This window comes from Scatophagus argus, chromosome 17, assembly GCF_020382885.2.
Source record: "Scatophagus argus isolate fScaArg1 chromosome 17, fScaArg1.pri, whole genome shotgun sequence".
NCBI lineage: Eukaryota > Metazoa > Chordata > Actinopteri > Scatophagidae > Scatophagus > Scatophagus argus.
The window spans coordinates 5,798,616-5,821,097 of NC_058509.1; the positions used below are offsets into that span (position 1 = coordinate 5,798,616).

Here is a 22,482-nt window from a genome sequence, read left to right on the forward strand (position 1 = left end):
ACTAACTCCAAAAACAGCACAGTAAAGTCTCGAATTGTGGCACGGTGATCTGGAAAGAGATGCTCATTGATTCTGAAAAAAAAGTCACTTTAACTGAAATATAGTTACATCCATATTTAGAGTACTGCTGTGGGTGGAGGGTTCAGAATAGACAGATGGGTGCAGAGAAAGAGGAAGCTGAGAAGAGAGGAAGGACAAATGGAGGTAGTGAGAAGAGGTACTGCTCTCACAATCAGTCAGCTTTTACCTTCTTTAAAAAAAAGAGATGCTGTCAAGTCACTTAACTTTGATGTAATGATCCTCCAGATTTATGGTACAGCCACCCCTTGCATTTATTTTCAGTTTGGTCAGTTTGGCATTGTGGACGGACCCGTGAACTTGAGCCACTGTTGCCATGAAGACGAAGCCAGCGGGACGCATGAATCAGAGCAGCAGTAGTGAATTCAAAACACCTTGTTGAATTCACAGTGCTGATGTTGAATTCATCCCGAATGGGCAAAGGGCATCCAAAGGTGACCAATTGTGCAGCTGGTTGTACTGGTATCATTATTCTCATCACTGTAATCTTTAGCTTCAGTGGCACAGTATTTTAAAAAAGGACATTGTGGTCTGGTGATCCCCTTTACCTACCGCTTTCTTTCAGAGAACCAGAGCTTTTCTAACATACTTGTTAATCTCTTGCATCGCCAAGTCAACCAGGAGAAATTCACACCACGGAAAAATGTATCTTTGTCTGTGGAGAAAATTAATGAGTCTCTTACTTCCTGTACCTGTCGAGCCTGAAACCACTGCTGCTGTGACAGCTACAGTATCCCTGCCCAGCTCTAAACCACTGTTACTGTCACAGTATCATCCAGTGTACTTTTAAACATTTTCCAGCCTTTTCTGCTCTTCGTCCATCATCCCTCTTGCTGTGTCTGTCTCTATGTTGTCTCTACATCGTTACCCCGTAACTCACCTCACATCTGTCCCTCCTCCCCTCCCTTCACTCTCTCACCGTCTTTAATCTGGGATTTTAATTTTCAGCCCCTGAAATCATCTGGGGGGCTCGGGCAGTCAGCCAGGAGAGTGAGCAGTGTTTAAATCTGTCTATTCTCTTCCTGAAGAAGCCGTCTACTGGATCTGCCCTGTAGGCTGATGGAAAGAGACAGAGGAAGAGCAATAAACAGTGCAGAGGGGGTGTGCGGGGGAATGATAAATGACAGTGAGTCAGGAAATGGATTTGAATACAGCCAGTATTATTCATAAAGTACTTGTATATTGTTTAGATCTTGAATATTCATATACCTGCAGCTAAATGTGCTGCTGGGGGGGGGGCTTTTAACAGGCACTGAACCTACGTAGGAGATGAAGCACTAGAGATGCCCTGGAATACACAAAGCATTACTGCATTCTCATGCAAGCATTACAGATAAACCACCACTTAGTTAAGGATGCATTAACAGCTATTTTTACTTAAAACATACTGGGACTAAAGAGAAACCTTTCCAATATGAATAAGCGTAGGGTTACAACCCAGACGGCAAAATAGAAAGGGCTAATAACTTTCCAGTCACAACTGTGCCTTTCCCAGAGGACTTTATAATACAGCGAGAGGGTTTCAGGCAGCCACGGAAAACCTAAACCGATCTATAAATTAGCTTGCAGGTCCTGTGGTCGGCTGAGTCGGGGGGCTGACGGCATTGATGTGTGCCCGTAAGTCTCAGGTCTGACAGGGTCTCTGCCGGTCCTCATGTCGTTTTTTTCACCACGTCGCTCTCTCATTTCCTTGTACTTTTTGTCATATTCCATTTAATATTGTAGCTCTTGGCTCTCTGCTATTATTGTGGTCCATGTTCGGCTCCTGCTGATATTTATCACTTGTGGTCTCTCTCTCTGTCTCTCTGTCTCTCTCTCTTCATCGCCTTGATGAATGAGTAGTACACCGTAACCCGATCCCGTCTCCTCCTTGCATACCTGAATAATAACATATATAAGGAGGAAATGTAGGGAGGTTAGTGGGGCTGTGACCCGTTGTCTGTCCGGGGTCATGACCTCTGGGTGACTTCAACTTAAGATCCAAACATAACTCGTGGTGGCGCCTTGGGAAAAAAAAAGAAAAAAAACAAACCCAGCGACATTACTGGATTTGCTGTGGCTCACCTTCAAACAGCGAGGCAGAGTGTCTGTAGTAGGTGGTATTTTTAACCATAACTCCCCAAAATAACTTACAAATCACTGCGAGGCGGAAGTTGGGCCAGACTACAAAAGCTGTTTGCGGCAAAATCATGAAACTTTTATGAGACAAAAAAAATGTTTCACTCTTTGAAGAAAGTAGCCTTAATGACTCATTTTATCGTTTATATTGTCAGTATACACTAGAAGAATTTGTATCACCGTGCGACTGATCTACCATCACATTAAATCATGTTTTAATACTGAAGCTTTTAACTAATTTACCCTCAAATAACCCCAACTTTAAAGACTGACTAATGACTCACTAATGTCCATTAGTTCTTCCTGTGCTGTGATGAATGACATCCCGGGCTACTTGGCTCCAGCCAGTTTGAACTCTGACCCTCTGGGACTTCATGGCTGACATCGTGTCAGTGACAGCTGTTGATATATACATTTATTACCTATCAAGTGCAACGATTGGTTCGACTTGATCATGACAGAGTGCAGAGAGAGTGTCATTTATTTGGATTCTCTGTGCTTTTGATCTGTTACTCAGCCTCCGCCTCATAATTCAAAACAGTATATGACAGGGATAGCTTTATGTATGTATGTGTAAGTGTGAAATGTTTAAAATGACCTGCTGTAAGGACGGATGCTCTCCTCCTCCCAGTAGCAAAGGCGGAAGTATCAAGACATAGCAGACAGACGTCGGAAAGGATGTGACTTCGACACTAGAGCCGCTATGTCCAGCAGCATCAACAGTCAGTCCTGCTTTCTTTTAAAAACGAAGGCAATCTTTCTTAACTCTTATCTTATCTTAAAGCAATATGACCTTGTTAGCAAATGGCCTATTCACACAGCCAGCCATCATTTGTAGTCATATTTCTGGCCAAATGGTAAACACAAGTCCAATATCACTCTTTCGTTAACCCAAATTTGATCTTTTTAGGAAAATAACAACGTATGTATGTCTGGGAAAAATTAGTCGTTCATTTTGTGTCTCGGCTGTTTGGTGCTGAGCAGGTCAGGGTTTTTAAGAGCTGCCAGCTGTGGCTAAAAATTATGCAACATGAGCTGCGCGAGTTAACCAAAACAGTAAAGCTGCGGTCCGCAAAACCAAGACAATGAGCTGGAAGATGCTAAAACATTCCTTAACGGAAAGAGGAACACCAGGGTCAGGCTCCAATTCTCCACTTTCACATACTTATTCATGCTATTGTTAGTATAAAGATATAGATTAGTGCAGCTTTAACTACTGCAAGAGATAATAAAACATTCAATTTGGAAAGGCACTGAAAGATGACCAGTTATGGTTGATGAAATCCAAGGGCTACTGTCAAAGGGAGAAGTAGAACAACGTCCTTGACTAAAAGAGTTTTCTTAAACTTATGTGTACACTCTCAGGTCTTGTCCTCTTTTTCATCACACAGTGAAAAAAACACCATCTACATTTTCCAGTTCAGAGTTGACAGTAAGATATAACACAAGTATCTTTTCATCTGTCCCTCGAACCACACAGCTCTGACTCCACATCCCATATCTTTCCATGAGCATTTTTACTGGAAGACTCACTGAGGTAATTGTCCACAACTGTCAAATGCAATTGATTCAATTTACAAGGACTTGAAGCACGTAATAAAAACAGTGAAAACTAACATCGGTACCAACTTTTGCTCAACGTTTATTCTTTCTTACCCAGCTATTTAACAATCATGACGGTTTTATTACCGTCCCTGCACTGTAATAGGCCTCTCATTGTTAAGAAGCCATGTGGCCTCGGGGTAGAGAAGATGGTGGGCTGGTTTAAAGATGGATCTAGTGGATGTGCACTGTTAATATAATCCTCTAATATGCGTCTGTGAAAATGTCACCATGGCCTGCAGCTGCACTGTGTGTTCTCAGTTTGTACCTACAGGTGGGAACTGACATCAGTAATTCAAAACCATATATTTTTCAAGGTATATATATTCATTTTGCCAGCCAAGGGCTGCAGTCTACAAGTAAAAAATTTAAAAGCGTCATCAAAAAAATAAGAGGTATGTGATTTATTAGCAAACGTGTCAAAGATTTTTATTTGCTTCTTTACCCTCTGCTGAAACACAACGGCTCTATCCATAAGTAACATTCTCATACAGCACTGTGCTTCGAGCAATTTGCTATCCTTCAAAGCACTCAGCAGAGAAAAACTGGGGTACATGCTAACTAAATGTGTTGTTGCCCTTGACAAACAGTGAGACATTTGGAGTAGCCTTAGAGAAAAAAGTATGATGACTCTTAATCGATCTGTGCTTCTTTCTGCTAACATGTGCAGCGAAGCAAATTCTCAGAATAGATCAGGTGACTCGTCCTGAATAAAATGCACTCACCAGTGTGTCCCAGCTGCAGCTTTGACCTGTCTTTGACCTGTCTCAGGGTTTCCACTGCCAAAAGTCAGTTAACTTAGATTTACGTTTTCTATTTCATTGTGCCTCCGATGTCTATGCTTTCTATATTGCTGAGTCTTATTTCTACAACATGAAACCCAACAGACAATAAAGAGTCCAAAACGTAAAACTGCATAGCATGGGCTCTTTGGCAGAAATACCACATGCAGCCAAGTGTGCAGTCAATGCCTCACGCAATGTCAAATGTTGGGATGTGCTGCTACTGTCCCATGAGACGCTGGGCAGTCAGCTCAGTACAGACCAACAGGTCAGAGTACATTTTGTATGTGTGTGTATGTGTGTGTGTGTGTGTGTGTGTGTGTGTGTGAGTGTGTGGGTGGATTCAAGTGTGCGTGTGTGTGTAGCTTGCATGAAAAATTAAAATAAAAAAAAAAAACATACAGAAGAAAAGTGAAAGGCATGGGGTAGAGTCTAAAGCAGAAAAGTTTATAATAGAATAAACCCGGTGACGGAGTTAAAATTCACCATAAAGGTAATGACAACATCAGTTTCATGATGCATACATAGGAAGTGATTGCTCACGTTTTCCTGTTTTATTTATCTAATTTTATTTTACTGAATCTTGTGCTAAGGCTGTTTCTCCACATTTGTTCAGAAATGTAACTGTAGCGACTTGTGTTACAACAGCAACAGCATCACACTACTAACAACTGACAGCTGATTTGCATTGCCGATATATGTTAAAATGAGCTCACTTATTTGTTTCTGCAGTCATCTTTAACTGTAACCGTAATGTGCAAAGATGGACAGTTAAACGTGGTGGTCCGACCCATCTGATGTTCCCTGTGTGCTTATTTTATGTGCTGTGTTGCTTTGCTACCATCTGTTGATTAACCAGAAGGCAGGATATTTCCCAAAATGTCTACTCCTTTAATGTCCAAGTCATACACGGTTGCTAATGAAGTATTATCCATTATCATCATAGTTCATGATGCTAAAAGCTTTAACATCGACCAATTAGATCACCTGAGTAACTGAGCTGAGAAAAAATCACAACGTGCATAAAAAGTAAATGACTGAAACGACATGAAGTGCTGGTTTGTTTTGTTTAACATCAAAACATGTTTCAATTTAAAGCAATCACAGAGTGTAGCACCAACAGGAATGTTAATGACATCTCATTTTAAATACACAGACAGCTTTGCAGCTATCGCAGCTTCCACTGTTCTGGGAAGGCTCTCCACAATATTTTGTTTCTGTGGGAATTTTTGCCCATTCATGCAGTAGAGCATTTGTGAGGTCAGACACTGATGTTGGACCAAAAGGTCTGGCTCACAATCTCTGTTCCAGTTCATCCCAAAGGTGTTGGATGGGGTTGAGGTCAGGACTCTGTGCAGACCAGTCAAGTTCTTCCACACCAAACTCATCCAACCATGTCTTTATGGAGCTTTGCTTTGTGCACTGGGGCACAGTCATGCTGGAATAGAAAAGGGCCTTCAACAAACTGTTGCCACAAAGTTGGAAGCATAGCATTGTCCAAAATGTCTTGGTATGCTGAAGCATCAAGATTTCCCTTCACTGGAAGTAAAGGGGCCGAGCCCAACACCTGAGAAACAACTACATACCACAGCTGAATTCAATAATAAAGAGATGTGCCCCAATACTTTTGTCTATATAGTGTGTGAGGCTTAAGTGTGAGCTTGTGAGAGTCAAGTACAATTTGTGGGTGGTTATTCCCAGTGTGATCATTGTTATTTCAGGGGCTGTCCTGATGTCAAACCGAATCACTGAGTCCTCTTTGATCTGGGTTCTCTGAAGCAGCCCATATGGCTTAGCATTCAGAGGGTATATTTACCTTTCCAAGTGAGGTGAAAAATGTCCTCATTAATAATGGTAGATTTGTTTTGTCTCTGCGCCGTCTGTCTGGCATTGCTGAAAAACAGAGCAGTGCATCCACCCAGAATAGGCCGTAACAGGCCAGTGGTAGCACATTTAGCAGCACTGCTAATCTGAATATCAGACACAAACATTCAGCTTGCATAAGTAGCAGCATGAAAGCTGCTTATATTTTGAGAGAGACGACATTTGCAGGATTAAAATGGAAAAGGTGCGTTTGTGCGTGAGCAGTCATGTACATACATGCTCACATACATGCATATTTGAATACATATCAGTATCCTTGTGCGGCTGAGGGTTTGAGGGGGGGGGGTCAAATTTCACCAGATGGAACTTTGCAGTCTAATAACGTTTCGGTGAGTGAGGTAAATCACACAGAGGGGTGACTGCTGTCAGGAAGGTGACACTTCGAACGGCACCAAGGGTCATGAAGGAGAGTGAAGAGGCCTGCCTGTAATGCTCTTTTTTGTTTTTTTTGTGGACTCAAAAATCATTGCTCTGTAACGTATGCTCTGTAATCCCCTCTGAAGCAGCACAGAACCTCCTGTCTAATCTCTCAGACCCATGACTCATCGACTTACTGCCTCACTACAAGACAGCATTTTATTATCAGGGTTTTTTTTTTTCCTTATCCATGTGTTCCAATGGGAAGCTTAATGCTTCTTATTTTGATTAAAGTGTATTTGTATTAGTGAAGCACTGAGAGAAAAGCAGATACTGAATCTATGAATTTCAATAGGGAGAGCCCCCACCTGATCTGCGTGTTGCAGCAACATGCCACATTGTGCGGGCTTAAGGCAGCAGGAGGGGTCGGCTTATGAGTTCACCACATGGAGGTATTGTCCTCAAGCCATACAACCGACTTTTGTGTTTTCATTACGCTCACATGAGGTGGTCATCGCAGGGTGTGTGCGTTTGTCCAGTGTGACTGTAGCACTGCTGTCATTTTAAAAGTGCTTTAAAGTGTGCTTTATATGATGAGTCTGTTTCATAACCCTTGATACCTCTAATTCCATTTGTGTATTGCAACACTGACTTTATTTTTCCCCACATAATTTCAATATATAACCACACACACAGCGTAATTGTGCTTTTCAAATATTCACTGCCTTTAGATTTGAAACAATTCTCCAAATTAAAAAGGAAAGTGCATGGTTTTGTAACTTACAGCCAGAACAACATATCTAAACACCACAATGGTCAATCTTTGGTTATATTTTGACACGGAAAGGGAGGTTATGGAACGTTCAGTATTCTACCTATTATAGTAGTCTATTTCTTCTATATTTTCTTTCTCTGTTTTAGCCGAAACAAGCTGTAACAACCACACTGACATCACCTTTTAAGTTCACATGATGAACTTGTTAGCCAACAGTTGCTTGTGTTGTATTTCTGGTCACCTGGCAAATCCAGCACTGAGTCTTCTTTTGGCTCTGGTTTTTGGTCTCCAACAACAACTGAGGAAAGCTTTTGGCAGTTTAGCAAACAGTCTACAGTGTTCACCATCTAATCAGTGTGTCTGCCTGCTGTTTTCCCTCTGAGCAGGTATTCTAAAGCGAGATATTTGGACTTTCGAACTGAAAGCAGCTGCCTGCTGTGGCCAAAAACCAAAGCTATGAGAGCCTTGAAGTGAATCAAAACAGTAAAGCTGCAGACCAAACAGTTAAACAGTGAGCTGAAAGATTCAATGAGCTAAGGGTCCATCACTATGAACGCCCCGTTTAGTTATGTGATCCACTTATGACAACATTTATTGATCACAGCTGCTTTAAAGCCCACAGGTGACAGTAAGATAATGTCTTATTGTGCACACTGTGCATGGGCTGCCAGTTTGGCTGAGGATTAAACTATTGTTCCAGTCAGTACTTTATCTCTGTGTGAGTGCACGTGTGTGAGCATGTGTGTGTTGTCACAGTACAGTGGCCCTGAAAAGGAGGATGTCTGTTATAGTGGACCTGTCATAAAAAAAGCAGAACTCCAGACACAAAATGTCTGCTTCATGCAGCCCTGTACGGCCCAGTGCACAGTGTATTGCAGGTGTATGTGTGGCAACCTGTCTGGGTCTGTACTGCCACTTTGAGTGTGTGTTTGTGTGTGGGTGCCTGAAATGAAACTTTTGCATCCCCTGGGTACCCACTGGGTTCCTTTTTCTGTAGCCTCAGACCCCATGGGAGCTCAGAGGCTTTAGAGTTTAACTTGACTGTTTCCTACACACACACACACACAGTCTATTATTGCTGTATAGATCTGCTGTAGGCCACTTCCTCTACTCGACACCACAAAAAATGGGGATCCCAGGGGGCTTGAGTCAGCCTCCCTATTTATTCATTCTGTCTGACACTGATAAAATGACCAGAGATGGCAGAACTATCCAGATCCAGTACTTATGTAAAAGTGCCAATACAGAATTAGCAAAAACTCCATTAAAAATCCCAATGAAGGCAGCGGATATAACGGTTTTTACTGAAAATTAACTAAGGAAACATAATACACTGCTTCTTGCATGACAGCAGACTCAAAAAGTTGGAACCTACCACTTTAATCTTTAACAACATGTTCTTACTGTACAAGCTTGATTGGCTGCCTGCGTTATCTCCTTCAAGTTTCTGAATGTTGAGAATGAAGGTAATGTTGAGGAAGTGGATGGAAAAGAGCGTTTCAGCGACACACATTTAATAAACCCACATCCACTGCAAACCTTCTGCTATTCTTATCGCAGTGAAGGAATAAACCTCAACATGCCAGTTACACAGTAGTAGTGTCAAGTTCGCTAATGAGACAAGGTGAAATTGGATGCTACATGGATGCAGTTCCCGTTATATAAGATCGACTGTAGCTGACCTTCACTCTGTATCACAGTGAGCAGTTACTGTCTGAAATAAATTCAAGTACAAAACAGCCGGATCATGTATGACACGTCCATCTGATGCTGCCGTGGCACTTTGCTTTCACCCGGTCACAGTGAACTGCCCACTCAGTGTTCAGTACAACAGTGATCTCTGATCTCATTTTACAAATAAAAGAGTTACAAGCCAGTGAGATATGCAGATTTTCAATATTTAGGAAAATGAGACCTGAATCAAAAGCCAGCGTCAGCAGATACTTTGATCTGAAGTATCAGATTGTGCGCATCAATAATGCAAGCTGGAAGACAAAGGAAGCTCTGAGTTTAACTGTGCAGGAAGTGGAAGGCACCTCAGACGCACCGGGAAACTCCAGAGAAGCAGAGGGATGTTTACTAAACATCTGGAGCTGAGGACTGATGGTGGCAGCAAGATTTAAAAGGTGATATAGAGATGCTCAACAACGTTGGTCAACTTCGATGCTGGGAAACAAAGAATCTGCTGGGCCCATTTCTGGCTGGAAGTTCACCCGATATTGGCCAAAAAGCAAGAATCAAAACAAGGCATGTGTTCTAGTTTACAGCGGATGACCAGTCTCAGCGTTTTTTTTATGTATCATATAACTGCGCACATTTTACATGAGCAACCACACAGAGTTGGTTTCGTATCTATAAAATTATAATGACAGAAATTCAAACGCTCGCACGACGGAGAGTTGAGACGCGGTCGTCTCGCATTTTCCACGCTGAGCTGACAGGGTGTGTTTATTAGTTTTAGCAGCTTTTTTCTTCTGTTTGATCAAAAGCCACTGGTGAGAACAGATGGAAAGGAAGAGGAGGGAAGGAGGCAACAAGAGGGGAGAGAGAGAAATAATGCAGTAATATTTTGAGAGCCACAGTGATTTAATACATGGTGAAAAGGTGCAATAAATCAGCATAAACAGAGTGCAATTTGTTGGGATTCGCACAGGTAAACAGTGAGAGGCTCAGCTGCTGCTGGTCCAAGCAGGGCTTCATACTGAGGACTGAGCTCAGACTGGCAGGTGCACTGAAGACGCAGACAGAGAGCTAAATAATGGTGAAAAGTGTTTCTCTCTCTCTTTTTTTTTTTTGAGGGCGCAGCTAAATTCATAACAGGAATCTTATTATGTTATCAGCGTTGTATAACGTCCACGTCGGCACTGCTGTGACAGGTGGGTAATCTCACAAAAAGTGTTTTGACAGTCCATCAAGCCACAAACACCGGCTGGAGTCTGATCCTTTCAGCTTCATTTTCAATGCCTTTCTGTTTTGATTTTAATCTGTAATATGAAAGCACCTCACCACCACCACTACCAACAACAACAAACAAAAATATACAAGCACCCCACAAACACACACTCACATAATACCCTCATATCCCCGCTGTTCCACGCTTCACTGCCATCCTCCTCTCCCTCTCACCAAGAGTCCCTGTTTCCACAGATTTTATTGCGATCCTCACCTGGCAGGGCCACATCATGATGTGGTTTCATGATCTGTCCATCTCCTTGAGAAGTAATCACCTCAGCTCCATCGCAAGAGATGGATACGGGGACACTAACAAGAAAAATCCACAGTGGCTTCATTATTCTACAGACCAACAGGAGCATTTCACCTCCACTCCTTTGGCTGTGGGTCAGGAGGTTGTGTCGCTTGTCCACTAATCAGAAGGCCGGTGGTGAGAACACGGCAGCCTCTGCCATCACCACACCAATGTGTGTGTGTGTGTGAGTGAATCGGCAAGCGCCCTTCAGAAACTGGCAGACCAGAACAGTGGTTCCTAAACTTCCTCATATCAAGAACACCTGGGTTATGCCACGAACCCCCATTTGATAAGATTTTGTCCCAGACTTTTGCTCAGAATTTTGCTTTGAGATGCTCTATGGCATAAAGTTTATGAAACACATGACCAAAACAGCAATGTGCTCTGTCATTGTGTTGCTTATGGAGGGAATCCTTTGTTCTGGACCTCCCTGGGTCCCCTTTCAAGGACCGCTGGGATACCCCGGACCCCACTTAGAAAAGCTTGATATAAATGCAAGTTCATATACTGCTTTGGGTTTTTTTGAGATTTTACTCTACTTGGACAAATGTGCATCTTTGAATATTAAGTCTTTAAAAAACAATCCTGGATTCTTAATGTTACTGGATCAGACTTAGACAGACTTTATTGTCATTCAGTACACAACAGCGTACACAGAACAAAATCATAGTTTCTCTTCAGTTACTAACATTGCCTGTGACTTAAAAGCACAACCAACATCTCTTTATAACAACTGCAGTAACAACATAAGTTCAGACGGTATGAATGGGCAGCTTAAATGATATTAATCTGATAAAGGTTATTCTCATTTTAAGGGATTGATGATGAGATAATAATGATTAGAACAATAATATTAAAACTTAAACCCATGGCAATACATAATAATCGTGTGGACTTAAAAATGTATATACTGTACTGAAATGTTTTGTACAGATTAATTAGAAAATATATAAACTCAGGTTACTAAGGCAACATTTTCCTCATATCACAATATCTGAAAAGTTAAATCTACATTATTGACTTCTTTACAGCCTCTCAGTCAATGGAAGGCTTCATTTAACATCTCAGAATAACAGGAAAATCCATGAAATGTAGCCAAAAAAAGATTACGTTATGTGTTACATGTGCTCGAAGCCTCGTTCTCTCTCTCTCTCTCTCTCACTCTCTCTCACACACACACACACACACTACCACCCGCTCACTTTAAGCATGTTCTCTATAAGACCTTAAATAGCCCCCTCTTTCACTGGTCTACCACTTAGGATACAATGTGCACAAGGTCCAGTAAGCAAGCTGAATGATGGCATGTTTGCCTGCATATCTCCTTTTCTCTGCCATAGTTTGAAGTGGCTCTCCTTCTGGGCCACGTTTGCATCTTCTCTGCTGTGGCCAATGTAGATTAATCATTAATCAGTTGTCCCTCTGTCCCGGCCCATCTGTGTGGGCTCATCCTCAACTGAAAAGACCCCCACCATCCCTCCATTCCTCTGCTCTTTGTTGGGACTTCTGTGCAGGGTTTTTTTTTTTTTTTTAATTTTGTTGTTTGTTTGTTTCATGCCACAAACAATGTTTTTTAATCCTCTCTGGGCTTCGAAACAAGGGCAGTAAATGTTGCAAAAATAAATAAATAAATAAATTTTGTTATACACCAGAGACAGGATGCAGGACACAGACCTGTTTCACTGTAATCTAGTCTGAAAACATTTGACATTTGCATAAGTGTTTACCTCAGAATGTCATTAATGAAAACTCTTAAGCTGGGATTTACTGCAACAAACTATAATAATCCAATTATCCCAGTCAGCAATGCGTGCATATCTATTTTTTCCACACTTACCATATTTTATTTCAACTCTTGTAAGCTTCTGTTTTAAAATCTGTCCAAAAGTAAGTTGACATTGAATTAATTTAAATCACAATGAGAACCTTGCAGAAATTAGTGTTGTTGATTTTTACAGCTTATATCAACAGCTTATAGCACTTGTGGCGCAGGGGAAGCTGTAATCATGATCTAATCAGCACTTAATTACAGTCTGTCGTCAACTACAGTGTCATTTTCTGGTTTTAGTCATTAACCATGTGGCGTTAAGCAAGTTGGCCCTTCGAGGCCTTGCAGATCAGGGGAAAGTGGAGGACTGTGTCCCCACAGCTGCTTTTCTCATTCTCATTTCTCCAAGACTGTTGACTTCATTTCCTGCAGGCCTCGCCACAGGACACTTTTGTCTGCTTTTTCACTCCTCCAGTTTTCTGTTCCTTCTCTTTCCCTCACTAAGTTCTCTCTGGATGTTTGTTTCTCTCTGTATGCCTCGTGCTGGGTCTATTTTCCTGACATTTACTCACTGTTGTTTCTGCCTTTATTTCTCAACTCCCCTCGCTGGGATGACCTGACGGTGACCCACCTGATCTTCCCAGAACTCCTCCTGCCTGCCAGAATAAAACACCTACAGTCGCATGCAGATTTATTAAAAATTTAAACTGAAAGGTGACAGTAATGTTTCATGAGATACCATGGCCATAACCAAGCATGGAATATGACTTTTTGACTGAAATATGAACCACATGCTTTTGAGCAAACAGGAGCCAGCTGACAAACATGTGTGTTTGAGTGTTTCAAGTTCTGAGTTAACCTGTTTTAGTTTCATCCGGTCACTAGTGCCATATTTAAACTTTTATTTGCTCCTATTGGTGCGACTGCACTGTAAGTAGCTGCAAAAGTACAGTAGTAAAGTTATAAAATATTAAACCTGTGAGCTTGCAGAAGTGCTTGTGTGTGTGTGTGGCCCCTGCTTTACTTTTAAATGACTTTTTGAAAAGTAAGCGGTTCATCAGCAGGTCAACCTCAAAGAGACACAGGTTGATTTATGGTGTCTGGAGGAGGAAGGTGGAAGGGGTGAGGAGTGGTGGGGGGCAGGGGTGGGGGTGGGTGGAGCATCTAACACCCCATCAAGAATGGGTTGTTTTGGCAGCCGGCATGTTTGGTGCCCCTGCCGTGACAAACTGTGTTGACGCCACATATATATATAAAAAAAAAAAAATAGGCCAAAATGCTTTCAGGAACATGGAACTGTGAAACAACATGAAAACAAAGATTTTACAGAGGCTGTACACCCCCAAACACTTAAGCACCTTACGCATTAGGATGACAGCCACTACTGACCGGTCAGGTTCTGACTGGTCCCCCTGCTGTGCTCCTGATTTCCCTTCCATTTGCTCATTTCTTTTTCTCTGCATCTGGCCTACTCTCACACTCAGATATGTCATATTGGAGTCTATTAGTTGTGACATTCGGTACAGAAAGCGTAATCTTGTCTGTGAAGAGATCCTACTGCTGCACGGGAACTGCCGAGCAGTGAGTGAGCGGGCGAGTTAGTTAAGGCGACATTGGAGACGTCACGGGAGCTTCTGTAGACAGAAGTCCCTTTTAGAGAAGATAAGGATGAGCTGTGTTGTGTTGCAGCTCTTGTGTTACCTGTCATTCAGTTAAACTTCAATGCACGCGCAAAAGGGAACCCATCCACTAATTTTACACACCTGAGTCAGTCGCACGGCAGCTCTTCATACACAATATAAACAAAAGTATTGGGACACTTCACCATCACACCAACAGGGACTTCAATGACCTCACATTCTAAGGGCCTAAAGGGCCTTCCCCAAAGTGTTGCCACAAAGTTGGAAGCATAGCATTGTCCAAAATGTCTTGGTATGCTGAAGCATTAAGATTCCCCTTCCAAAGTCCAAACCCTGAGAAACAGCCCCATACCAACACATTTGTCTCTATAGTTTAAGTTCAAAGTTAGCAGAGATTTCTTGCCAAGAGTTAACTGAGAAGATTACCACTGTCATGTCTATGTGATAAATATGGAGCCAGCAGTCACTTTGACGAGCTTAGCACAAAGACAGAAATAAAGGGAAAACCCAGCTCTGCATGTCCAATGGCAACAAAATCTAGTCTGCAAGCACCTTCAAAGCTCACAAGGCCTTGCACCACAAAGTTCTTAAGTAGATTAAGGTTGTTACTGAATATCTGTGCTCAGTAACTGCCAACTAACACTGTTACTTAGCTAACAACAAAACTTTTGTTGGCTCACTTGGATGTGACTGTTAATAGTGAGGAGAACAAAAGTCAGGCCCATGGAAGATGGTTGACAAATCCGACACATGACGAAATTCTGTTTTATTATGTTGTAAAGATTTTAAATATATATTTTTTTATTAGTATAAATTTTGATTTCATCTCATAAAGTTAAAAAAAAAAAGAAAACAAAGCTCCTCATGGTTTTGGACTATTTCACCGAGATAAACACAGCTGCTCTGCCAAATGAGTAAGCAGTTTTAGCAGCTTTTGCATATTTTCCCAAATTCAAATCCTGTTGACTTGCTTTTGGTCCAAATAATTTCCCTAAAAACACAATGAATATATCAGAGTATATTTAGTGCATAAATATTTAGATTAATTTTGGTTTTCACCCATGCTCCTGTTTACCCCGTATTTTTGTTTTCCTCTCTGGATGCATCAGCTCAGTGCTTTTCCTATGGGTCTCATGTTTGATGTGGAGTAAAAGGCTCCAGGAGTTTATGAATGAATATTTTAAAAGGGATTCAGCGAGGCAGCGGGGCACAAAATGGCTCCTCTGTCCTCTCTACAAGCCAGTCAGTCATCCTGCCGCAAGCCCAACTCTGGTATCTCATAAAAGCAAAGCCGCATCACTCTGCTGGGAAGGGGAGTTGAGTACAGGAAAAGTCCTGTGTGTGTGTGTGTGTGTGTGTGTGTGTGTGTGTGTGTGTGTGTGTGTGTGTGTGTGAGAGAGAGAGAGAGAGAGAGAGAGAGAGAGAGAGAGAGAGAGAGAGAGAGAGAGAGAGAGAGAGAGAGAGAGAGAGAGAGAGAGAGAGAGAGAGAGAGAGAGGCTTGAGGGAGAGAGTTGACAGACATGTGAGATGGAAAACAGAGGTGCAGGTTGTGAGAAAAAGGGTGAAGGAAAATGTGTGGGCTAGAGTTTCTAAAATGGGAACTGCTGTATGAACCTGTAGGCTGCCACAGTCTATGTGTTGATCAGTGCAGAGCCAGAATCAGACGGCTGCTGGAGATGTTATTGTGTCCTGACACCACTTGGAAAAAAACAACAACAAACATATGAAATTCCCAAGTTGGGAAAATAAGAATAGAAAGCCAAATATTGAATATTGTCAAGTCTTCTAATGTAAAAGGGCATTCAGTATTTGAAGTGTCAAAGACTCAACATGTAAAACATGGTGATAAATAGCAATTTCATATGCTCTGTATCCAAAATGGTGTTGAAAGTCATTTTTATGACCACTTCTCCTCTCAATTCCCAAATAAGTTTTGTTATTGATGTTTTATAAGAGATTGTTTGTAAGATCCCTAATAGGGAAATGCATCTCGCTGGGGTCTAATTAGCAGTTTCCATCCAAATACAGCTCAAACTGTAACTACTTTTTTCTAGGATATCAGGAAAAGGAAAAGTGGATTCATGTGTGTTTGTGTCCAAAAGTCACATGTAAATATAAGAAGCTGATTCATTAAGATAAACAGCTGGCAGCTAAGCTAATTCTGCAGTATGGGGCTATTAAATAATCGCAGAAGAGGAGGGCCAGTCACACATCAAACAGTGGAACAGCATGTAAACACAATGGAAATACTGAATTTATGCTTTTTTCCATGCATTAATTTGAGGAAGGCTACTCCTCATCATCCCACACACATCTGATTTTTATTTTTTTTTAATCTCTTCAGTGGATGTTTGAGTCACATGTACGTCATGAACTATTTGCTAAGTCTGAGTCTGTCTCCGTCATTATTTTGCTTTCATCAATACACACTGTATTGATGCACCTCAGCCAAGATTTTTTTGTTGTTTTTTAGTGTTTCCACACTTTACAAAACCTTTACATCACTGAATAACAGTGTTTATTATTTTGTCAGTATAGCCAACATAACATATAAATCACTTATTGGTCATTTCTATATATTGTTACCTTCATCAACGACTCATTTTGAGAGTTTGCGGCAAAATGTCGGGTCTCCATTTTACTGCTTTACATATTTGTTCTTAATAACTGGTTAATTCTGTCTGTGAGACCACAAAAACCAGGTAAAGCAAAACACAAGGTTTAAAATACGACACAAACCGTTTTTCCTGCATGAATAAGAGTGCTACATGCAAAATGCCTTTTCACTGAGGACTCCTGCTCAGCACTCAGCAATAAGCACTTATTGTTAGCCAATCCTGTGAATGCTTGCAGTCAGCATGAGGCTGGTATCAGTGTAAGCTCAAAAACTACATCTACATGCAATGTGATCTCTGCTCTAGTCTCTGATTTTTGGCCACGGTGCTGAAATTCCTCTTTGTCTGGTTCTAGCCAGTTATTTCTTCTGTTGGTATAGAGGAGGAGAGCAGGAGGTCATGATGGGGTTTTGTAATTCAAGTTGCATAAGAGTTTGTCCATGTTGTTATCTTTTCCCATGTCTTGGAGGGCCATAGCGATCACATCAGCAGTGGTTGTGGGATTGTCTGAGGGGGGACAACTAGTTTGAGTGCAGGAGTGAACGGCCATGATTTGGATCTTCAGATGCATCCGTTTCATCATTTTGTTCATAACGTTATTTTCAGCAAGTCTTGTGTGGATTGTTTTGACACTTGAGGTATTTTGATGTTAGTGTGGATCAGCAAGAACAAATGCTTATGCGCTGCCTTCCACTGCTGCCTCAGAGATTATCTTGGGGAAATCCCATCCCTCAGGTCATTTTTTCCTAAATGTTCTGAGATTGATTTGAGTGTTGGAATGCTAACAGTTCTGAAAGCATTACCTCACACATCTCAGGAGAGGCCTAGGGCTGTCGAGAGGGCAGGTGTGATAAACACACATAATACAGTCATGTTTTTTGTTAAATGAGCCTCACTGGCTCCACTGGCTTCATGATTTGGGAGTGATATAATTCTTTTTTCTCACTGAGACATACACAATATAATATATATATATATATATGTTTGTTAACCAAAACTATTTCACTTAGGGTCTCTGGTTTGTTTAGTTCAGACTGAAAAATGTCTGTAGTAGGCCAGCACTTTGCAGTGGCTTTTAACACCTCACGCAGCTGCTGTCTCATTGAGGACGCACACAGACGTACGTACGCAAACACACCATTTATCATTTATTATTTACCAAAACAACAAAAAAAACCTTCATTTCAGCACTCAGTAGTAAGGTGAGGTCAGCAGTGCAGGTTAAATCAAGAGAGTATATAAATATCTTTCATCTGAGTAGCTTGTCAATACCCTGTCGCAACATTTTGAGGGAAAATCAATTAACATGACATTCAGCATGGACAGGGGTTGGCAAAAAGGACAAGATCAATATTACAGCTGGCTCTGAGCAAACGTGTAATGAATAAATGCTACTACACAAGCTGTGTCACATGTGCTGTAAATAAATAAATAAACAAACAAACTGCATCTACAAAGGACTTAGAATCAAAGGTTTTAACATGCTTACAAATCCACAAGTCCCAGTTTTTACAGCTTCAAAAGGAATAAAACTAATCCAAGGGTTTATGACAAAAAAAAGAGTAATATCTGACATCTATTGAGATGCTCGTGAACTCTCAGCCCTCAACTGCTCATGTGGAGCTGCTCAGTAGGGGCCTGCACTCGACCTGCTGCTGTTTGCTGTGAGTGTGAAGTGAAGTGAACATAATGAAAAGAGCAAACCTGAAGAATGCTATGTGCGCGGGTCAATTTTTTTTGCTATACAGTCCAAAATCAAATTTGCACCAAAGGGCTTCAGAGTGTGCACACCATATGACCACACTCCTTAGACCCTCGACTCGGATAAAGAAAAACTTCCCCCTAAAAAGGAAAAAAATCAAGACATGGAACGATGTGTGAGTTCTTCAGGTATGGAATATTTCTGGCTGCCATCTGCTCCAACCGTACATGTGGAAAGAGTAATATATCTTTGTTTAAACAGGTAGAATACTCCACTTTTAATATTTATTCTACTCATATGATTCTTGTCAGATGTGCTTTAATACCAGATGCCTCATATTTCCGCTACTTCACATTAATGGTGATATATCAACGTGATCTACCTCAGAATGAAAACCAGCAGCTTTCTGACTGAATTCCTACTGGAAGGTCTGTAAGAAAGAAATGGCTGCATTGAAATGTTAAATCTTGACTTTATAAACTTCCAGCAGGTCCAAAAGTGTCACCCTATCTATTCACTGGGGCTTTTTTTGTATGAAATACATAGATATATCATTTACAGCTGAACTCATTTTCAACTCAAGAACAAATTTGAAACTTATTTGGTTTAGCACAAGAGTCAGTTTTTGAGAGAATGAGATAAGGTCACTTTTGCAGTGCAGAGCATTTTCTCCTGGTTTTCAGAGCACTTGAGGTAGACTGTGTTTTTTCTCCTAGTCTTTCTAAAAAAGCCTTGTAAAGACCCACTGATTTCCCTTAAATGTTTGTTGATTAAGAAAACAGGAAAGCAGGCATGCCCTGGGTTCATTAGTTACCCGGTGAGCAAGGCTTTAGGTACGCATTACCCGGGGGACAACTCTCATTCCAAACCCACACACACACACAAGTCAGTACTGCAAACATATGCTCACACACATGCTGCACATAATAAGGGAGCAGCAAAACATACACACAGATGCCTGCTTGCATCCATGCAGTTAAGAATGTGCACAAACTATGCGTGAATTCACAAGCTTAAAGAGCTTCAGAGCATTCCCAAACACACAGGCATACACACAGAGGTGTGATCTGCCAGACGAGCCCATGAAATGCTGCTATGTGAGAAAACACCTCACCAAGCAAACAGAGACTCACAAGGCAACCTCTTGTTCTGAGGCCAGAACCCGGAGCAGCACTCCTCACATCTCTGTGAGAGGAGAGGAAGGAGGCGAGGGAGGAGAGAAGAGAGCAACTGATCAAATGAGACCAGACTGGAGATGATAAGAGGCATGAAAAACATGTTGAGGGAGCAAGAAATGCGGCAAGTGCGAGAAAAGGGGGAAATAACACGAGTGGACGATTGACGATAATGGTTCTTAGAGATAGAGCATGAAGGGTGGGAGGAAAGATGAAAACCTAAAAGTCAACTTGAAAAATACTGAGCAGTAGAGTAAAAGAAAAGGTGAAGCAGGATGAAAACTCTTTTTAGCCTATGGAAATGCACATTAACAAATATATTCATTATATTCAGTTTCTGCCCCTAAATCCTCCACTCTGGACCTTTAAGCAAAATGCAACTGTGCTAATGTAAGCTGCAATCCTTAGCATGTCTGGCTAACTTTCTTACAATGTAAAGACGTAACCAACCATGCTTAATTAGTTCCAAGGCCAAGCATTATATAATTAACAAACATTTCTTACATTAATATGGGTAGTTTTGATTCATAAACAGCTGTTAACAACTACCACATCCACCGTGTGGTTTTCACTGCTATATGGAAGTCCGTCCTGGATGCTATCAGAGTTTAGGATAACAATACCAGCTTTGTCTTTCATTTTAATGGAGTTGGAGAAGTTTACTCCACACCAACCCCCAGTCTGTTAGCCGAGACTGCATTTGCAAAAAACAAAAACAGAAAACAGCACTTAGTCCTCATCCTGTAAGACTTCTTTTAAAAGTGAAAGCAAACAGCTCTGTTTGAAAATACAAAGAAATATGTAACATAAACTAACAGCTTATTTTCTACTTCTGCTTACAGATGCTGGCCCAGGAGCAACAACACCATCGCTCCATGTTTACTCAAGTGTATTAAACATGCATCATCAATTTACAGCTCATTTTACAGAGCTGTGGTTTTACACTGCATTAGTTTAAAAATTACCTTTTTTTTTAAGTTAGTCAGAGATGGTGTTTTCTAATTCACTGATGGCAACGTTGGCTTAATTAGTTAACTAGTTCGGATATACAGTTGCAGGCTAGAAATGCCAGCTTCTGTCGACATCCGTCAGGGACTCCGCGTTTAAGCAATCAGTGAGAGTTAAATTTTCCACCATGATCATTTAAAAGAGCTCATGCTCTGTCCAAGAATGGAAAGCTGGGCTTAAGCAATGGCTTGGCATCGGAGAGGTGAGGCAGAAAAAAACTGCATAAAGCCGCACAAAAATTACACTGAAAAAAATACACTGGAACTGTTCTGGACAGTTTCCAATTGACATTTTGATTTTTTTGAGGTGACTATGCAACAGGGCCCCAAAACTTGCTATTCTTCCCGCAGAGACAACAATGAGCCACTATATGTGGAATCCAACATCCAGCAGAAGATTTTTCTCCCCCCTCTTTTCTCTCTCAAAACGCTTCTATTTTCCCTCAAGCAGAAGAAGACTGTTTTGAGAAATATGAGCTTGTTATGCTTTATGATCTGCAATCTGGTATCTTATTGACACGTTGCCTCCTCTCTACCACAAGAGAACCCTCCAATAACATACTTCAACATCCCATGCAGCCTCACACATAAACTGCAAGAGACTGGTCGAGGAAGCAGATGTAATTTCAGGACTGCATGGCTCTCTTCACGTTTTGAAGAGGCTACTTTAGGTCGGTTTTCAGCTCAGCTCATTCTGGATGACTGGTAGTCTCCTCTGTGGAAGTGAATCTCACTCTAACATTCATCTACAAAGGTGACCTGCTGACATTGTGAGATTGCTCTGATGCCAGGGATAATTTTAACACAAACAGTCTCTTGGACAAAGCCAATCTTTCTGTGTTCTTGCAGCCAAAAAAAAACACCCAGTTATGTTATAGTTGTGACATTAATTCTCTATTTGCTTATGTTTGTGAAGGATCTTTGTTTGTGCAGTTCTTCCTCTTAAGCTGCTAAATTGCTTTTCCTTCTAAACTATAATAATTGTGATGGACATATTTTCCAGTCTGGAAAACTTTCCTCTGATTGGATGACTTGTTTTGCCCGGTCTCTGCTCTGTTCCACTGCCACATACATTTTTGGGTTTCTGTGATGCCTAGAACCCGGCTTACAGGACTGGTTGTTTATGTTGGCTGTGGGAGACTTGCCAGCTAAAGGTCCTGGAGCCCAGCTGAAATGAAATGCTACACTGAATATTTCCCCGCAAAATCAAAACAAAACCAACGTCAATGGCGGTCATTAAACATTGAGAAATCCCACCTCTGCGTTGCTATGCATTGTGTTTGCCTCATTGGCAACCACAACTGGCAAACATATTGAGACATGTTTGTAACGTGTGTGTTGTTGACGGTGCACATTAAACAGCCAGTGTTGTCACGTTCACAAATGGCATCCAGTTTTTAGAGGTTCTCATGCTCCTTATCTATCTGCTCTCTCGCTCTCCAGGCATCTGTTAACCATCAGCGAAAAACCATGTCAAAAGCTAGAAGCTTTGATGAATGAATAGGAATCAAAGTATAAAACAGCAAAAAAAAAAAAAAAAAAAAAAAAGGGGACTTACTCACCATCTTGACAGTGTTTGTAGAATGCATGACTTTTTCGTTATTAAAAAGAAAACTTAAACACAAGGAAGTAATTTGTCTTACTGTGAACAAATGCCACGTTGTATTCAGCGTGTGTTATTTTGAGTATGTGCGGATGAGTTTGTGTGACAACGTGTAACCAAGGCCAACCA

The 22,482-nt window shown here is 41.3% G+C and overlaps 1 long non-coding RNA gene across 2 annotated transcripts in view; it reads right to left on the bottom strand.

The window, feature by feature from the left end:
- Positions 1 to 615: 615 nt before the first annotated feature.
- Positions 616 to 22,482, bottom strand: part of LOC124074416 — a 32,084-nt gene continuing 10,217 nt past the window's right edge. The window contains exon 4 of one of the 2 annotated variants that reach the window (XR_006845846.1): positions 616 to 1,956. This is a non-coding gene — a long non-coding RNA (uncharacterized LOC124074416). Of the gene's footprint in view, positions 1,957 to 17,908; positions 18,709 to 22,482 lie in introns of those variants that run through there. The other variant, XR_006845847.1, reaches the window with a different exon arrangement.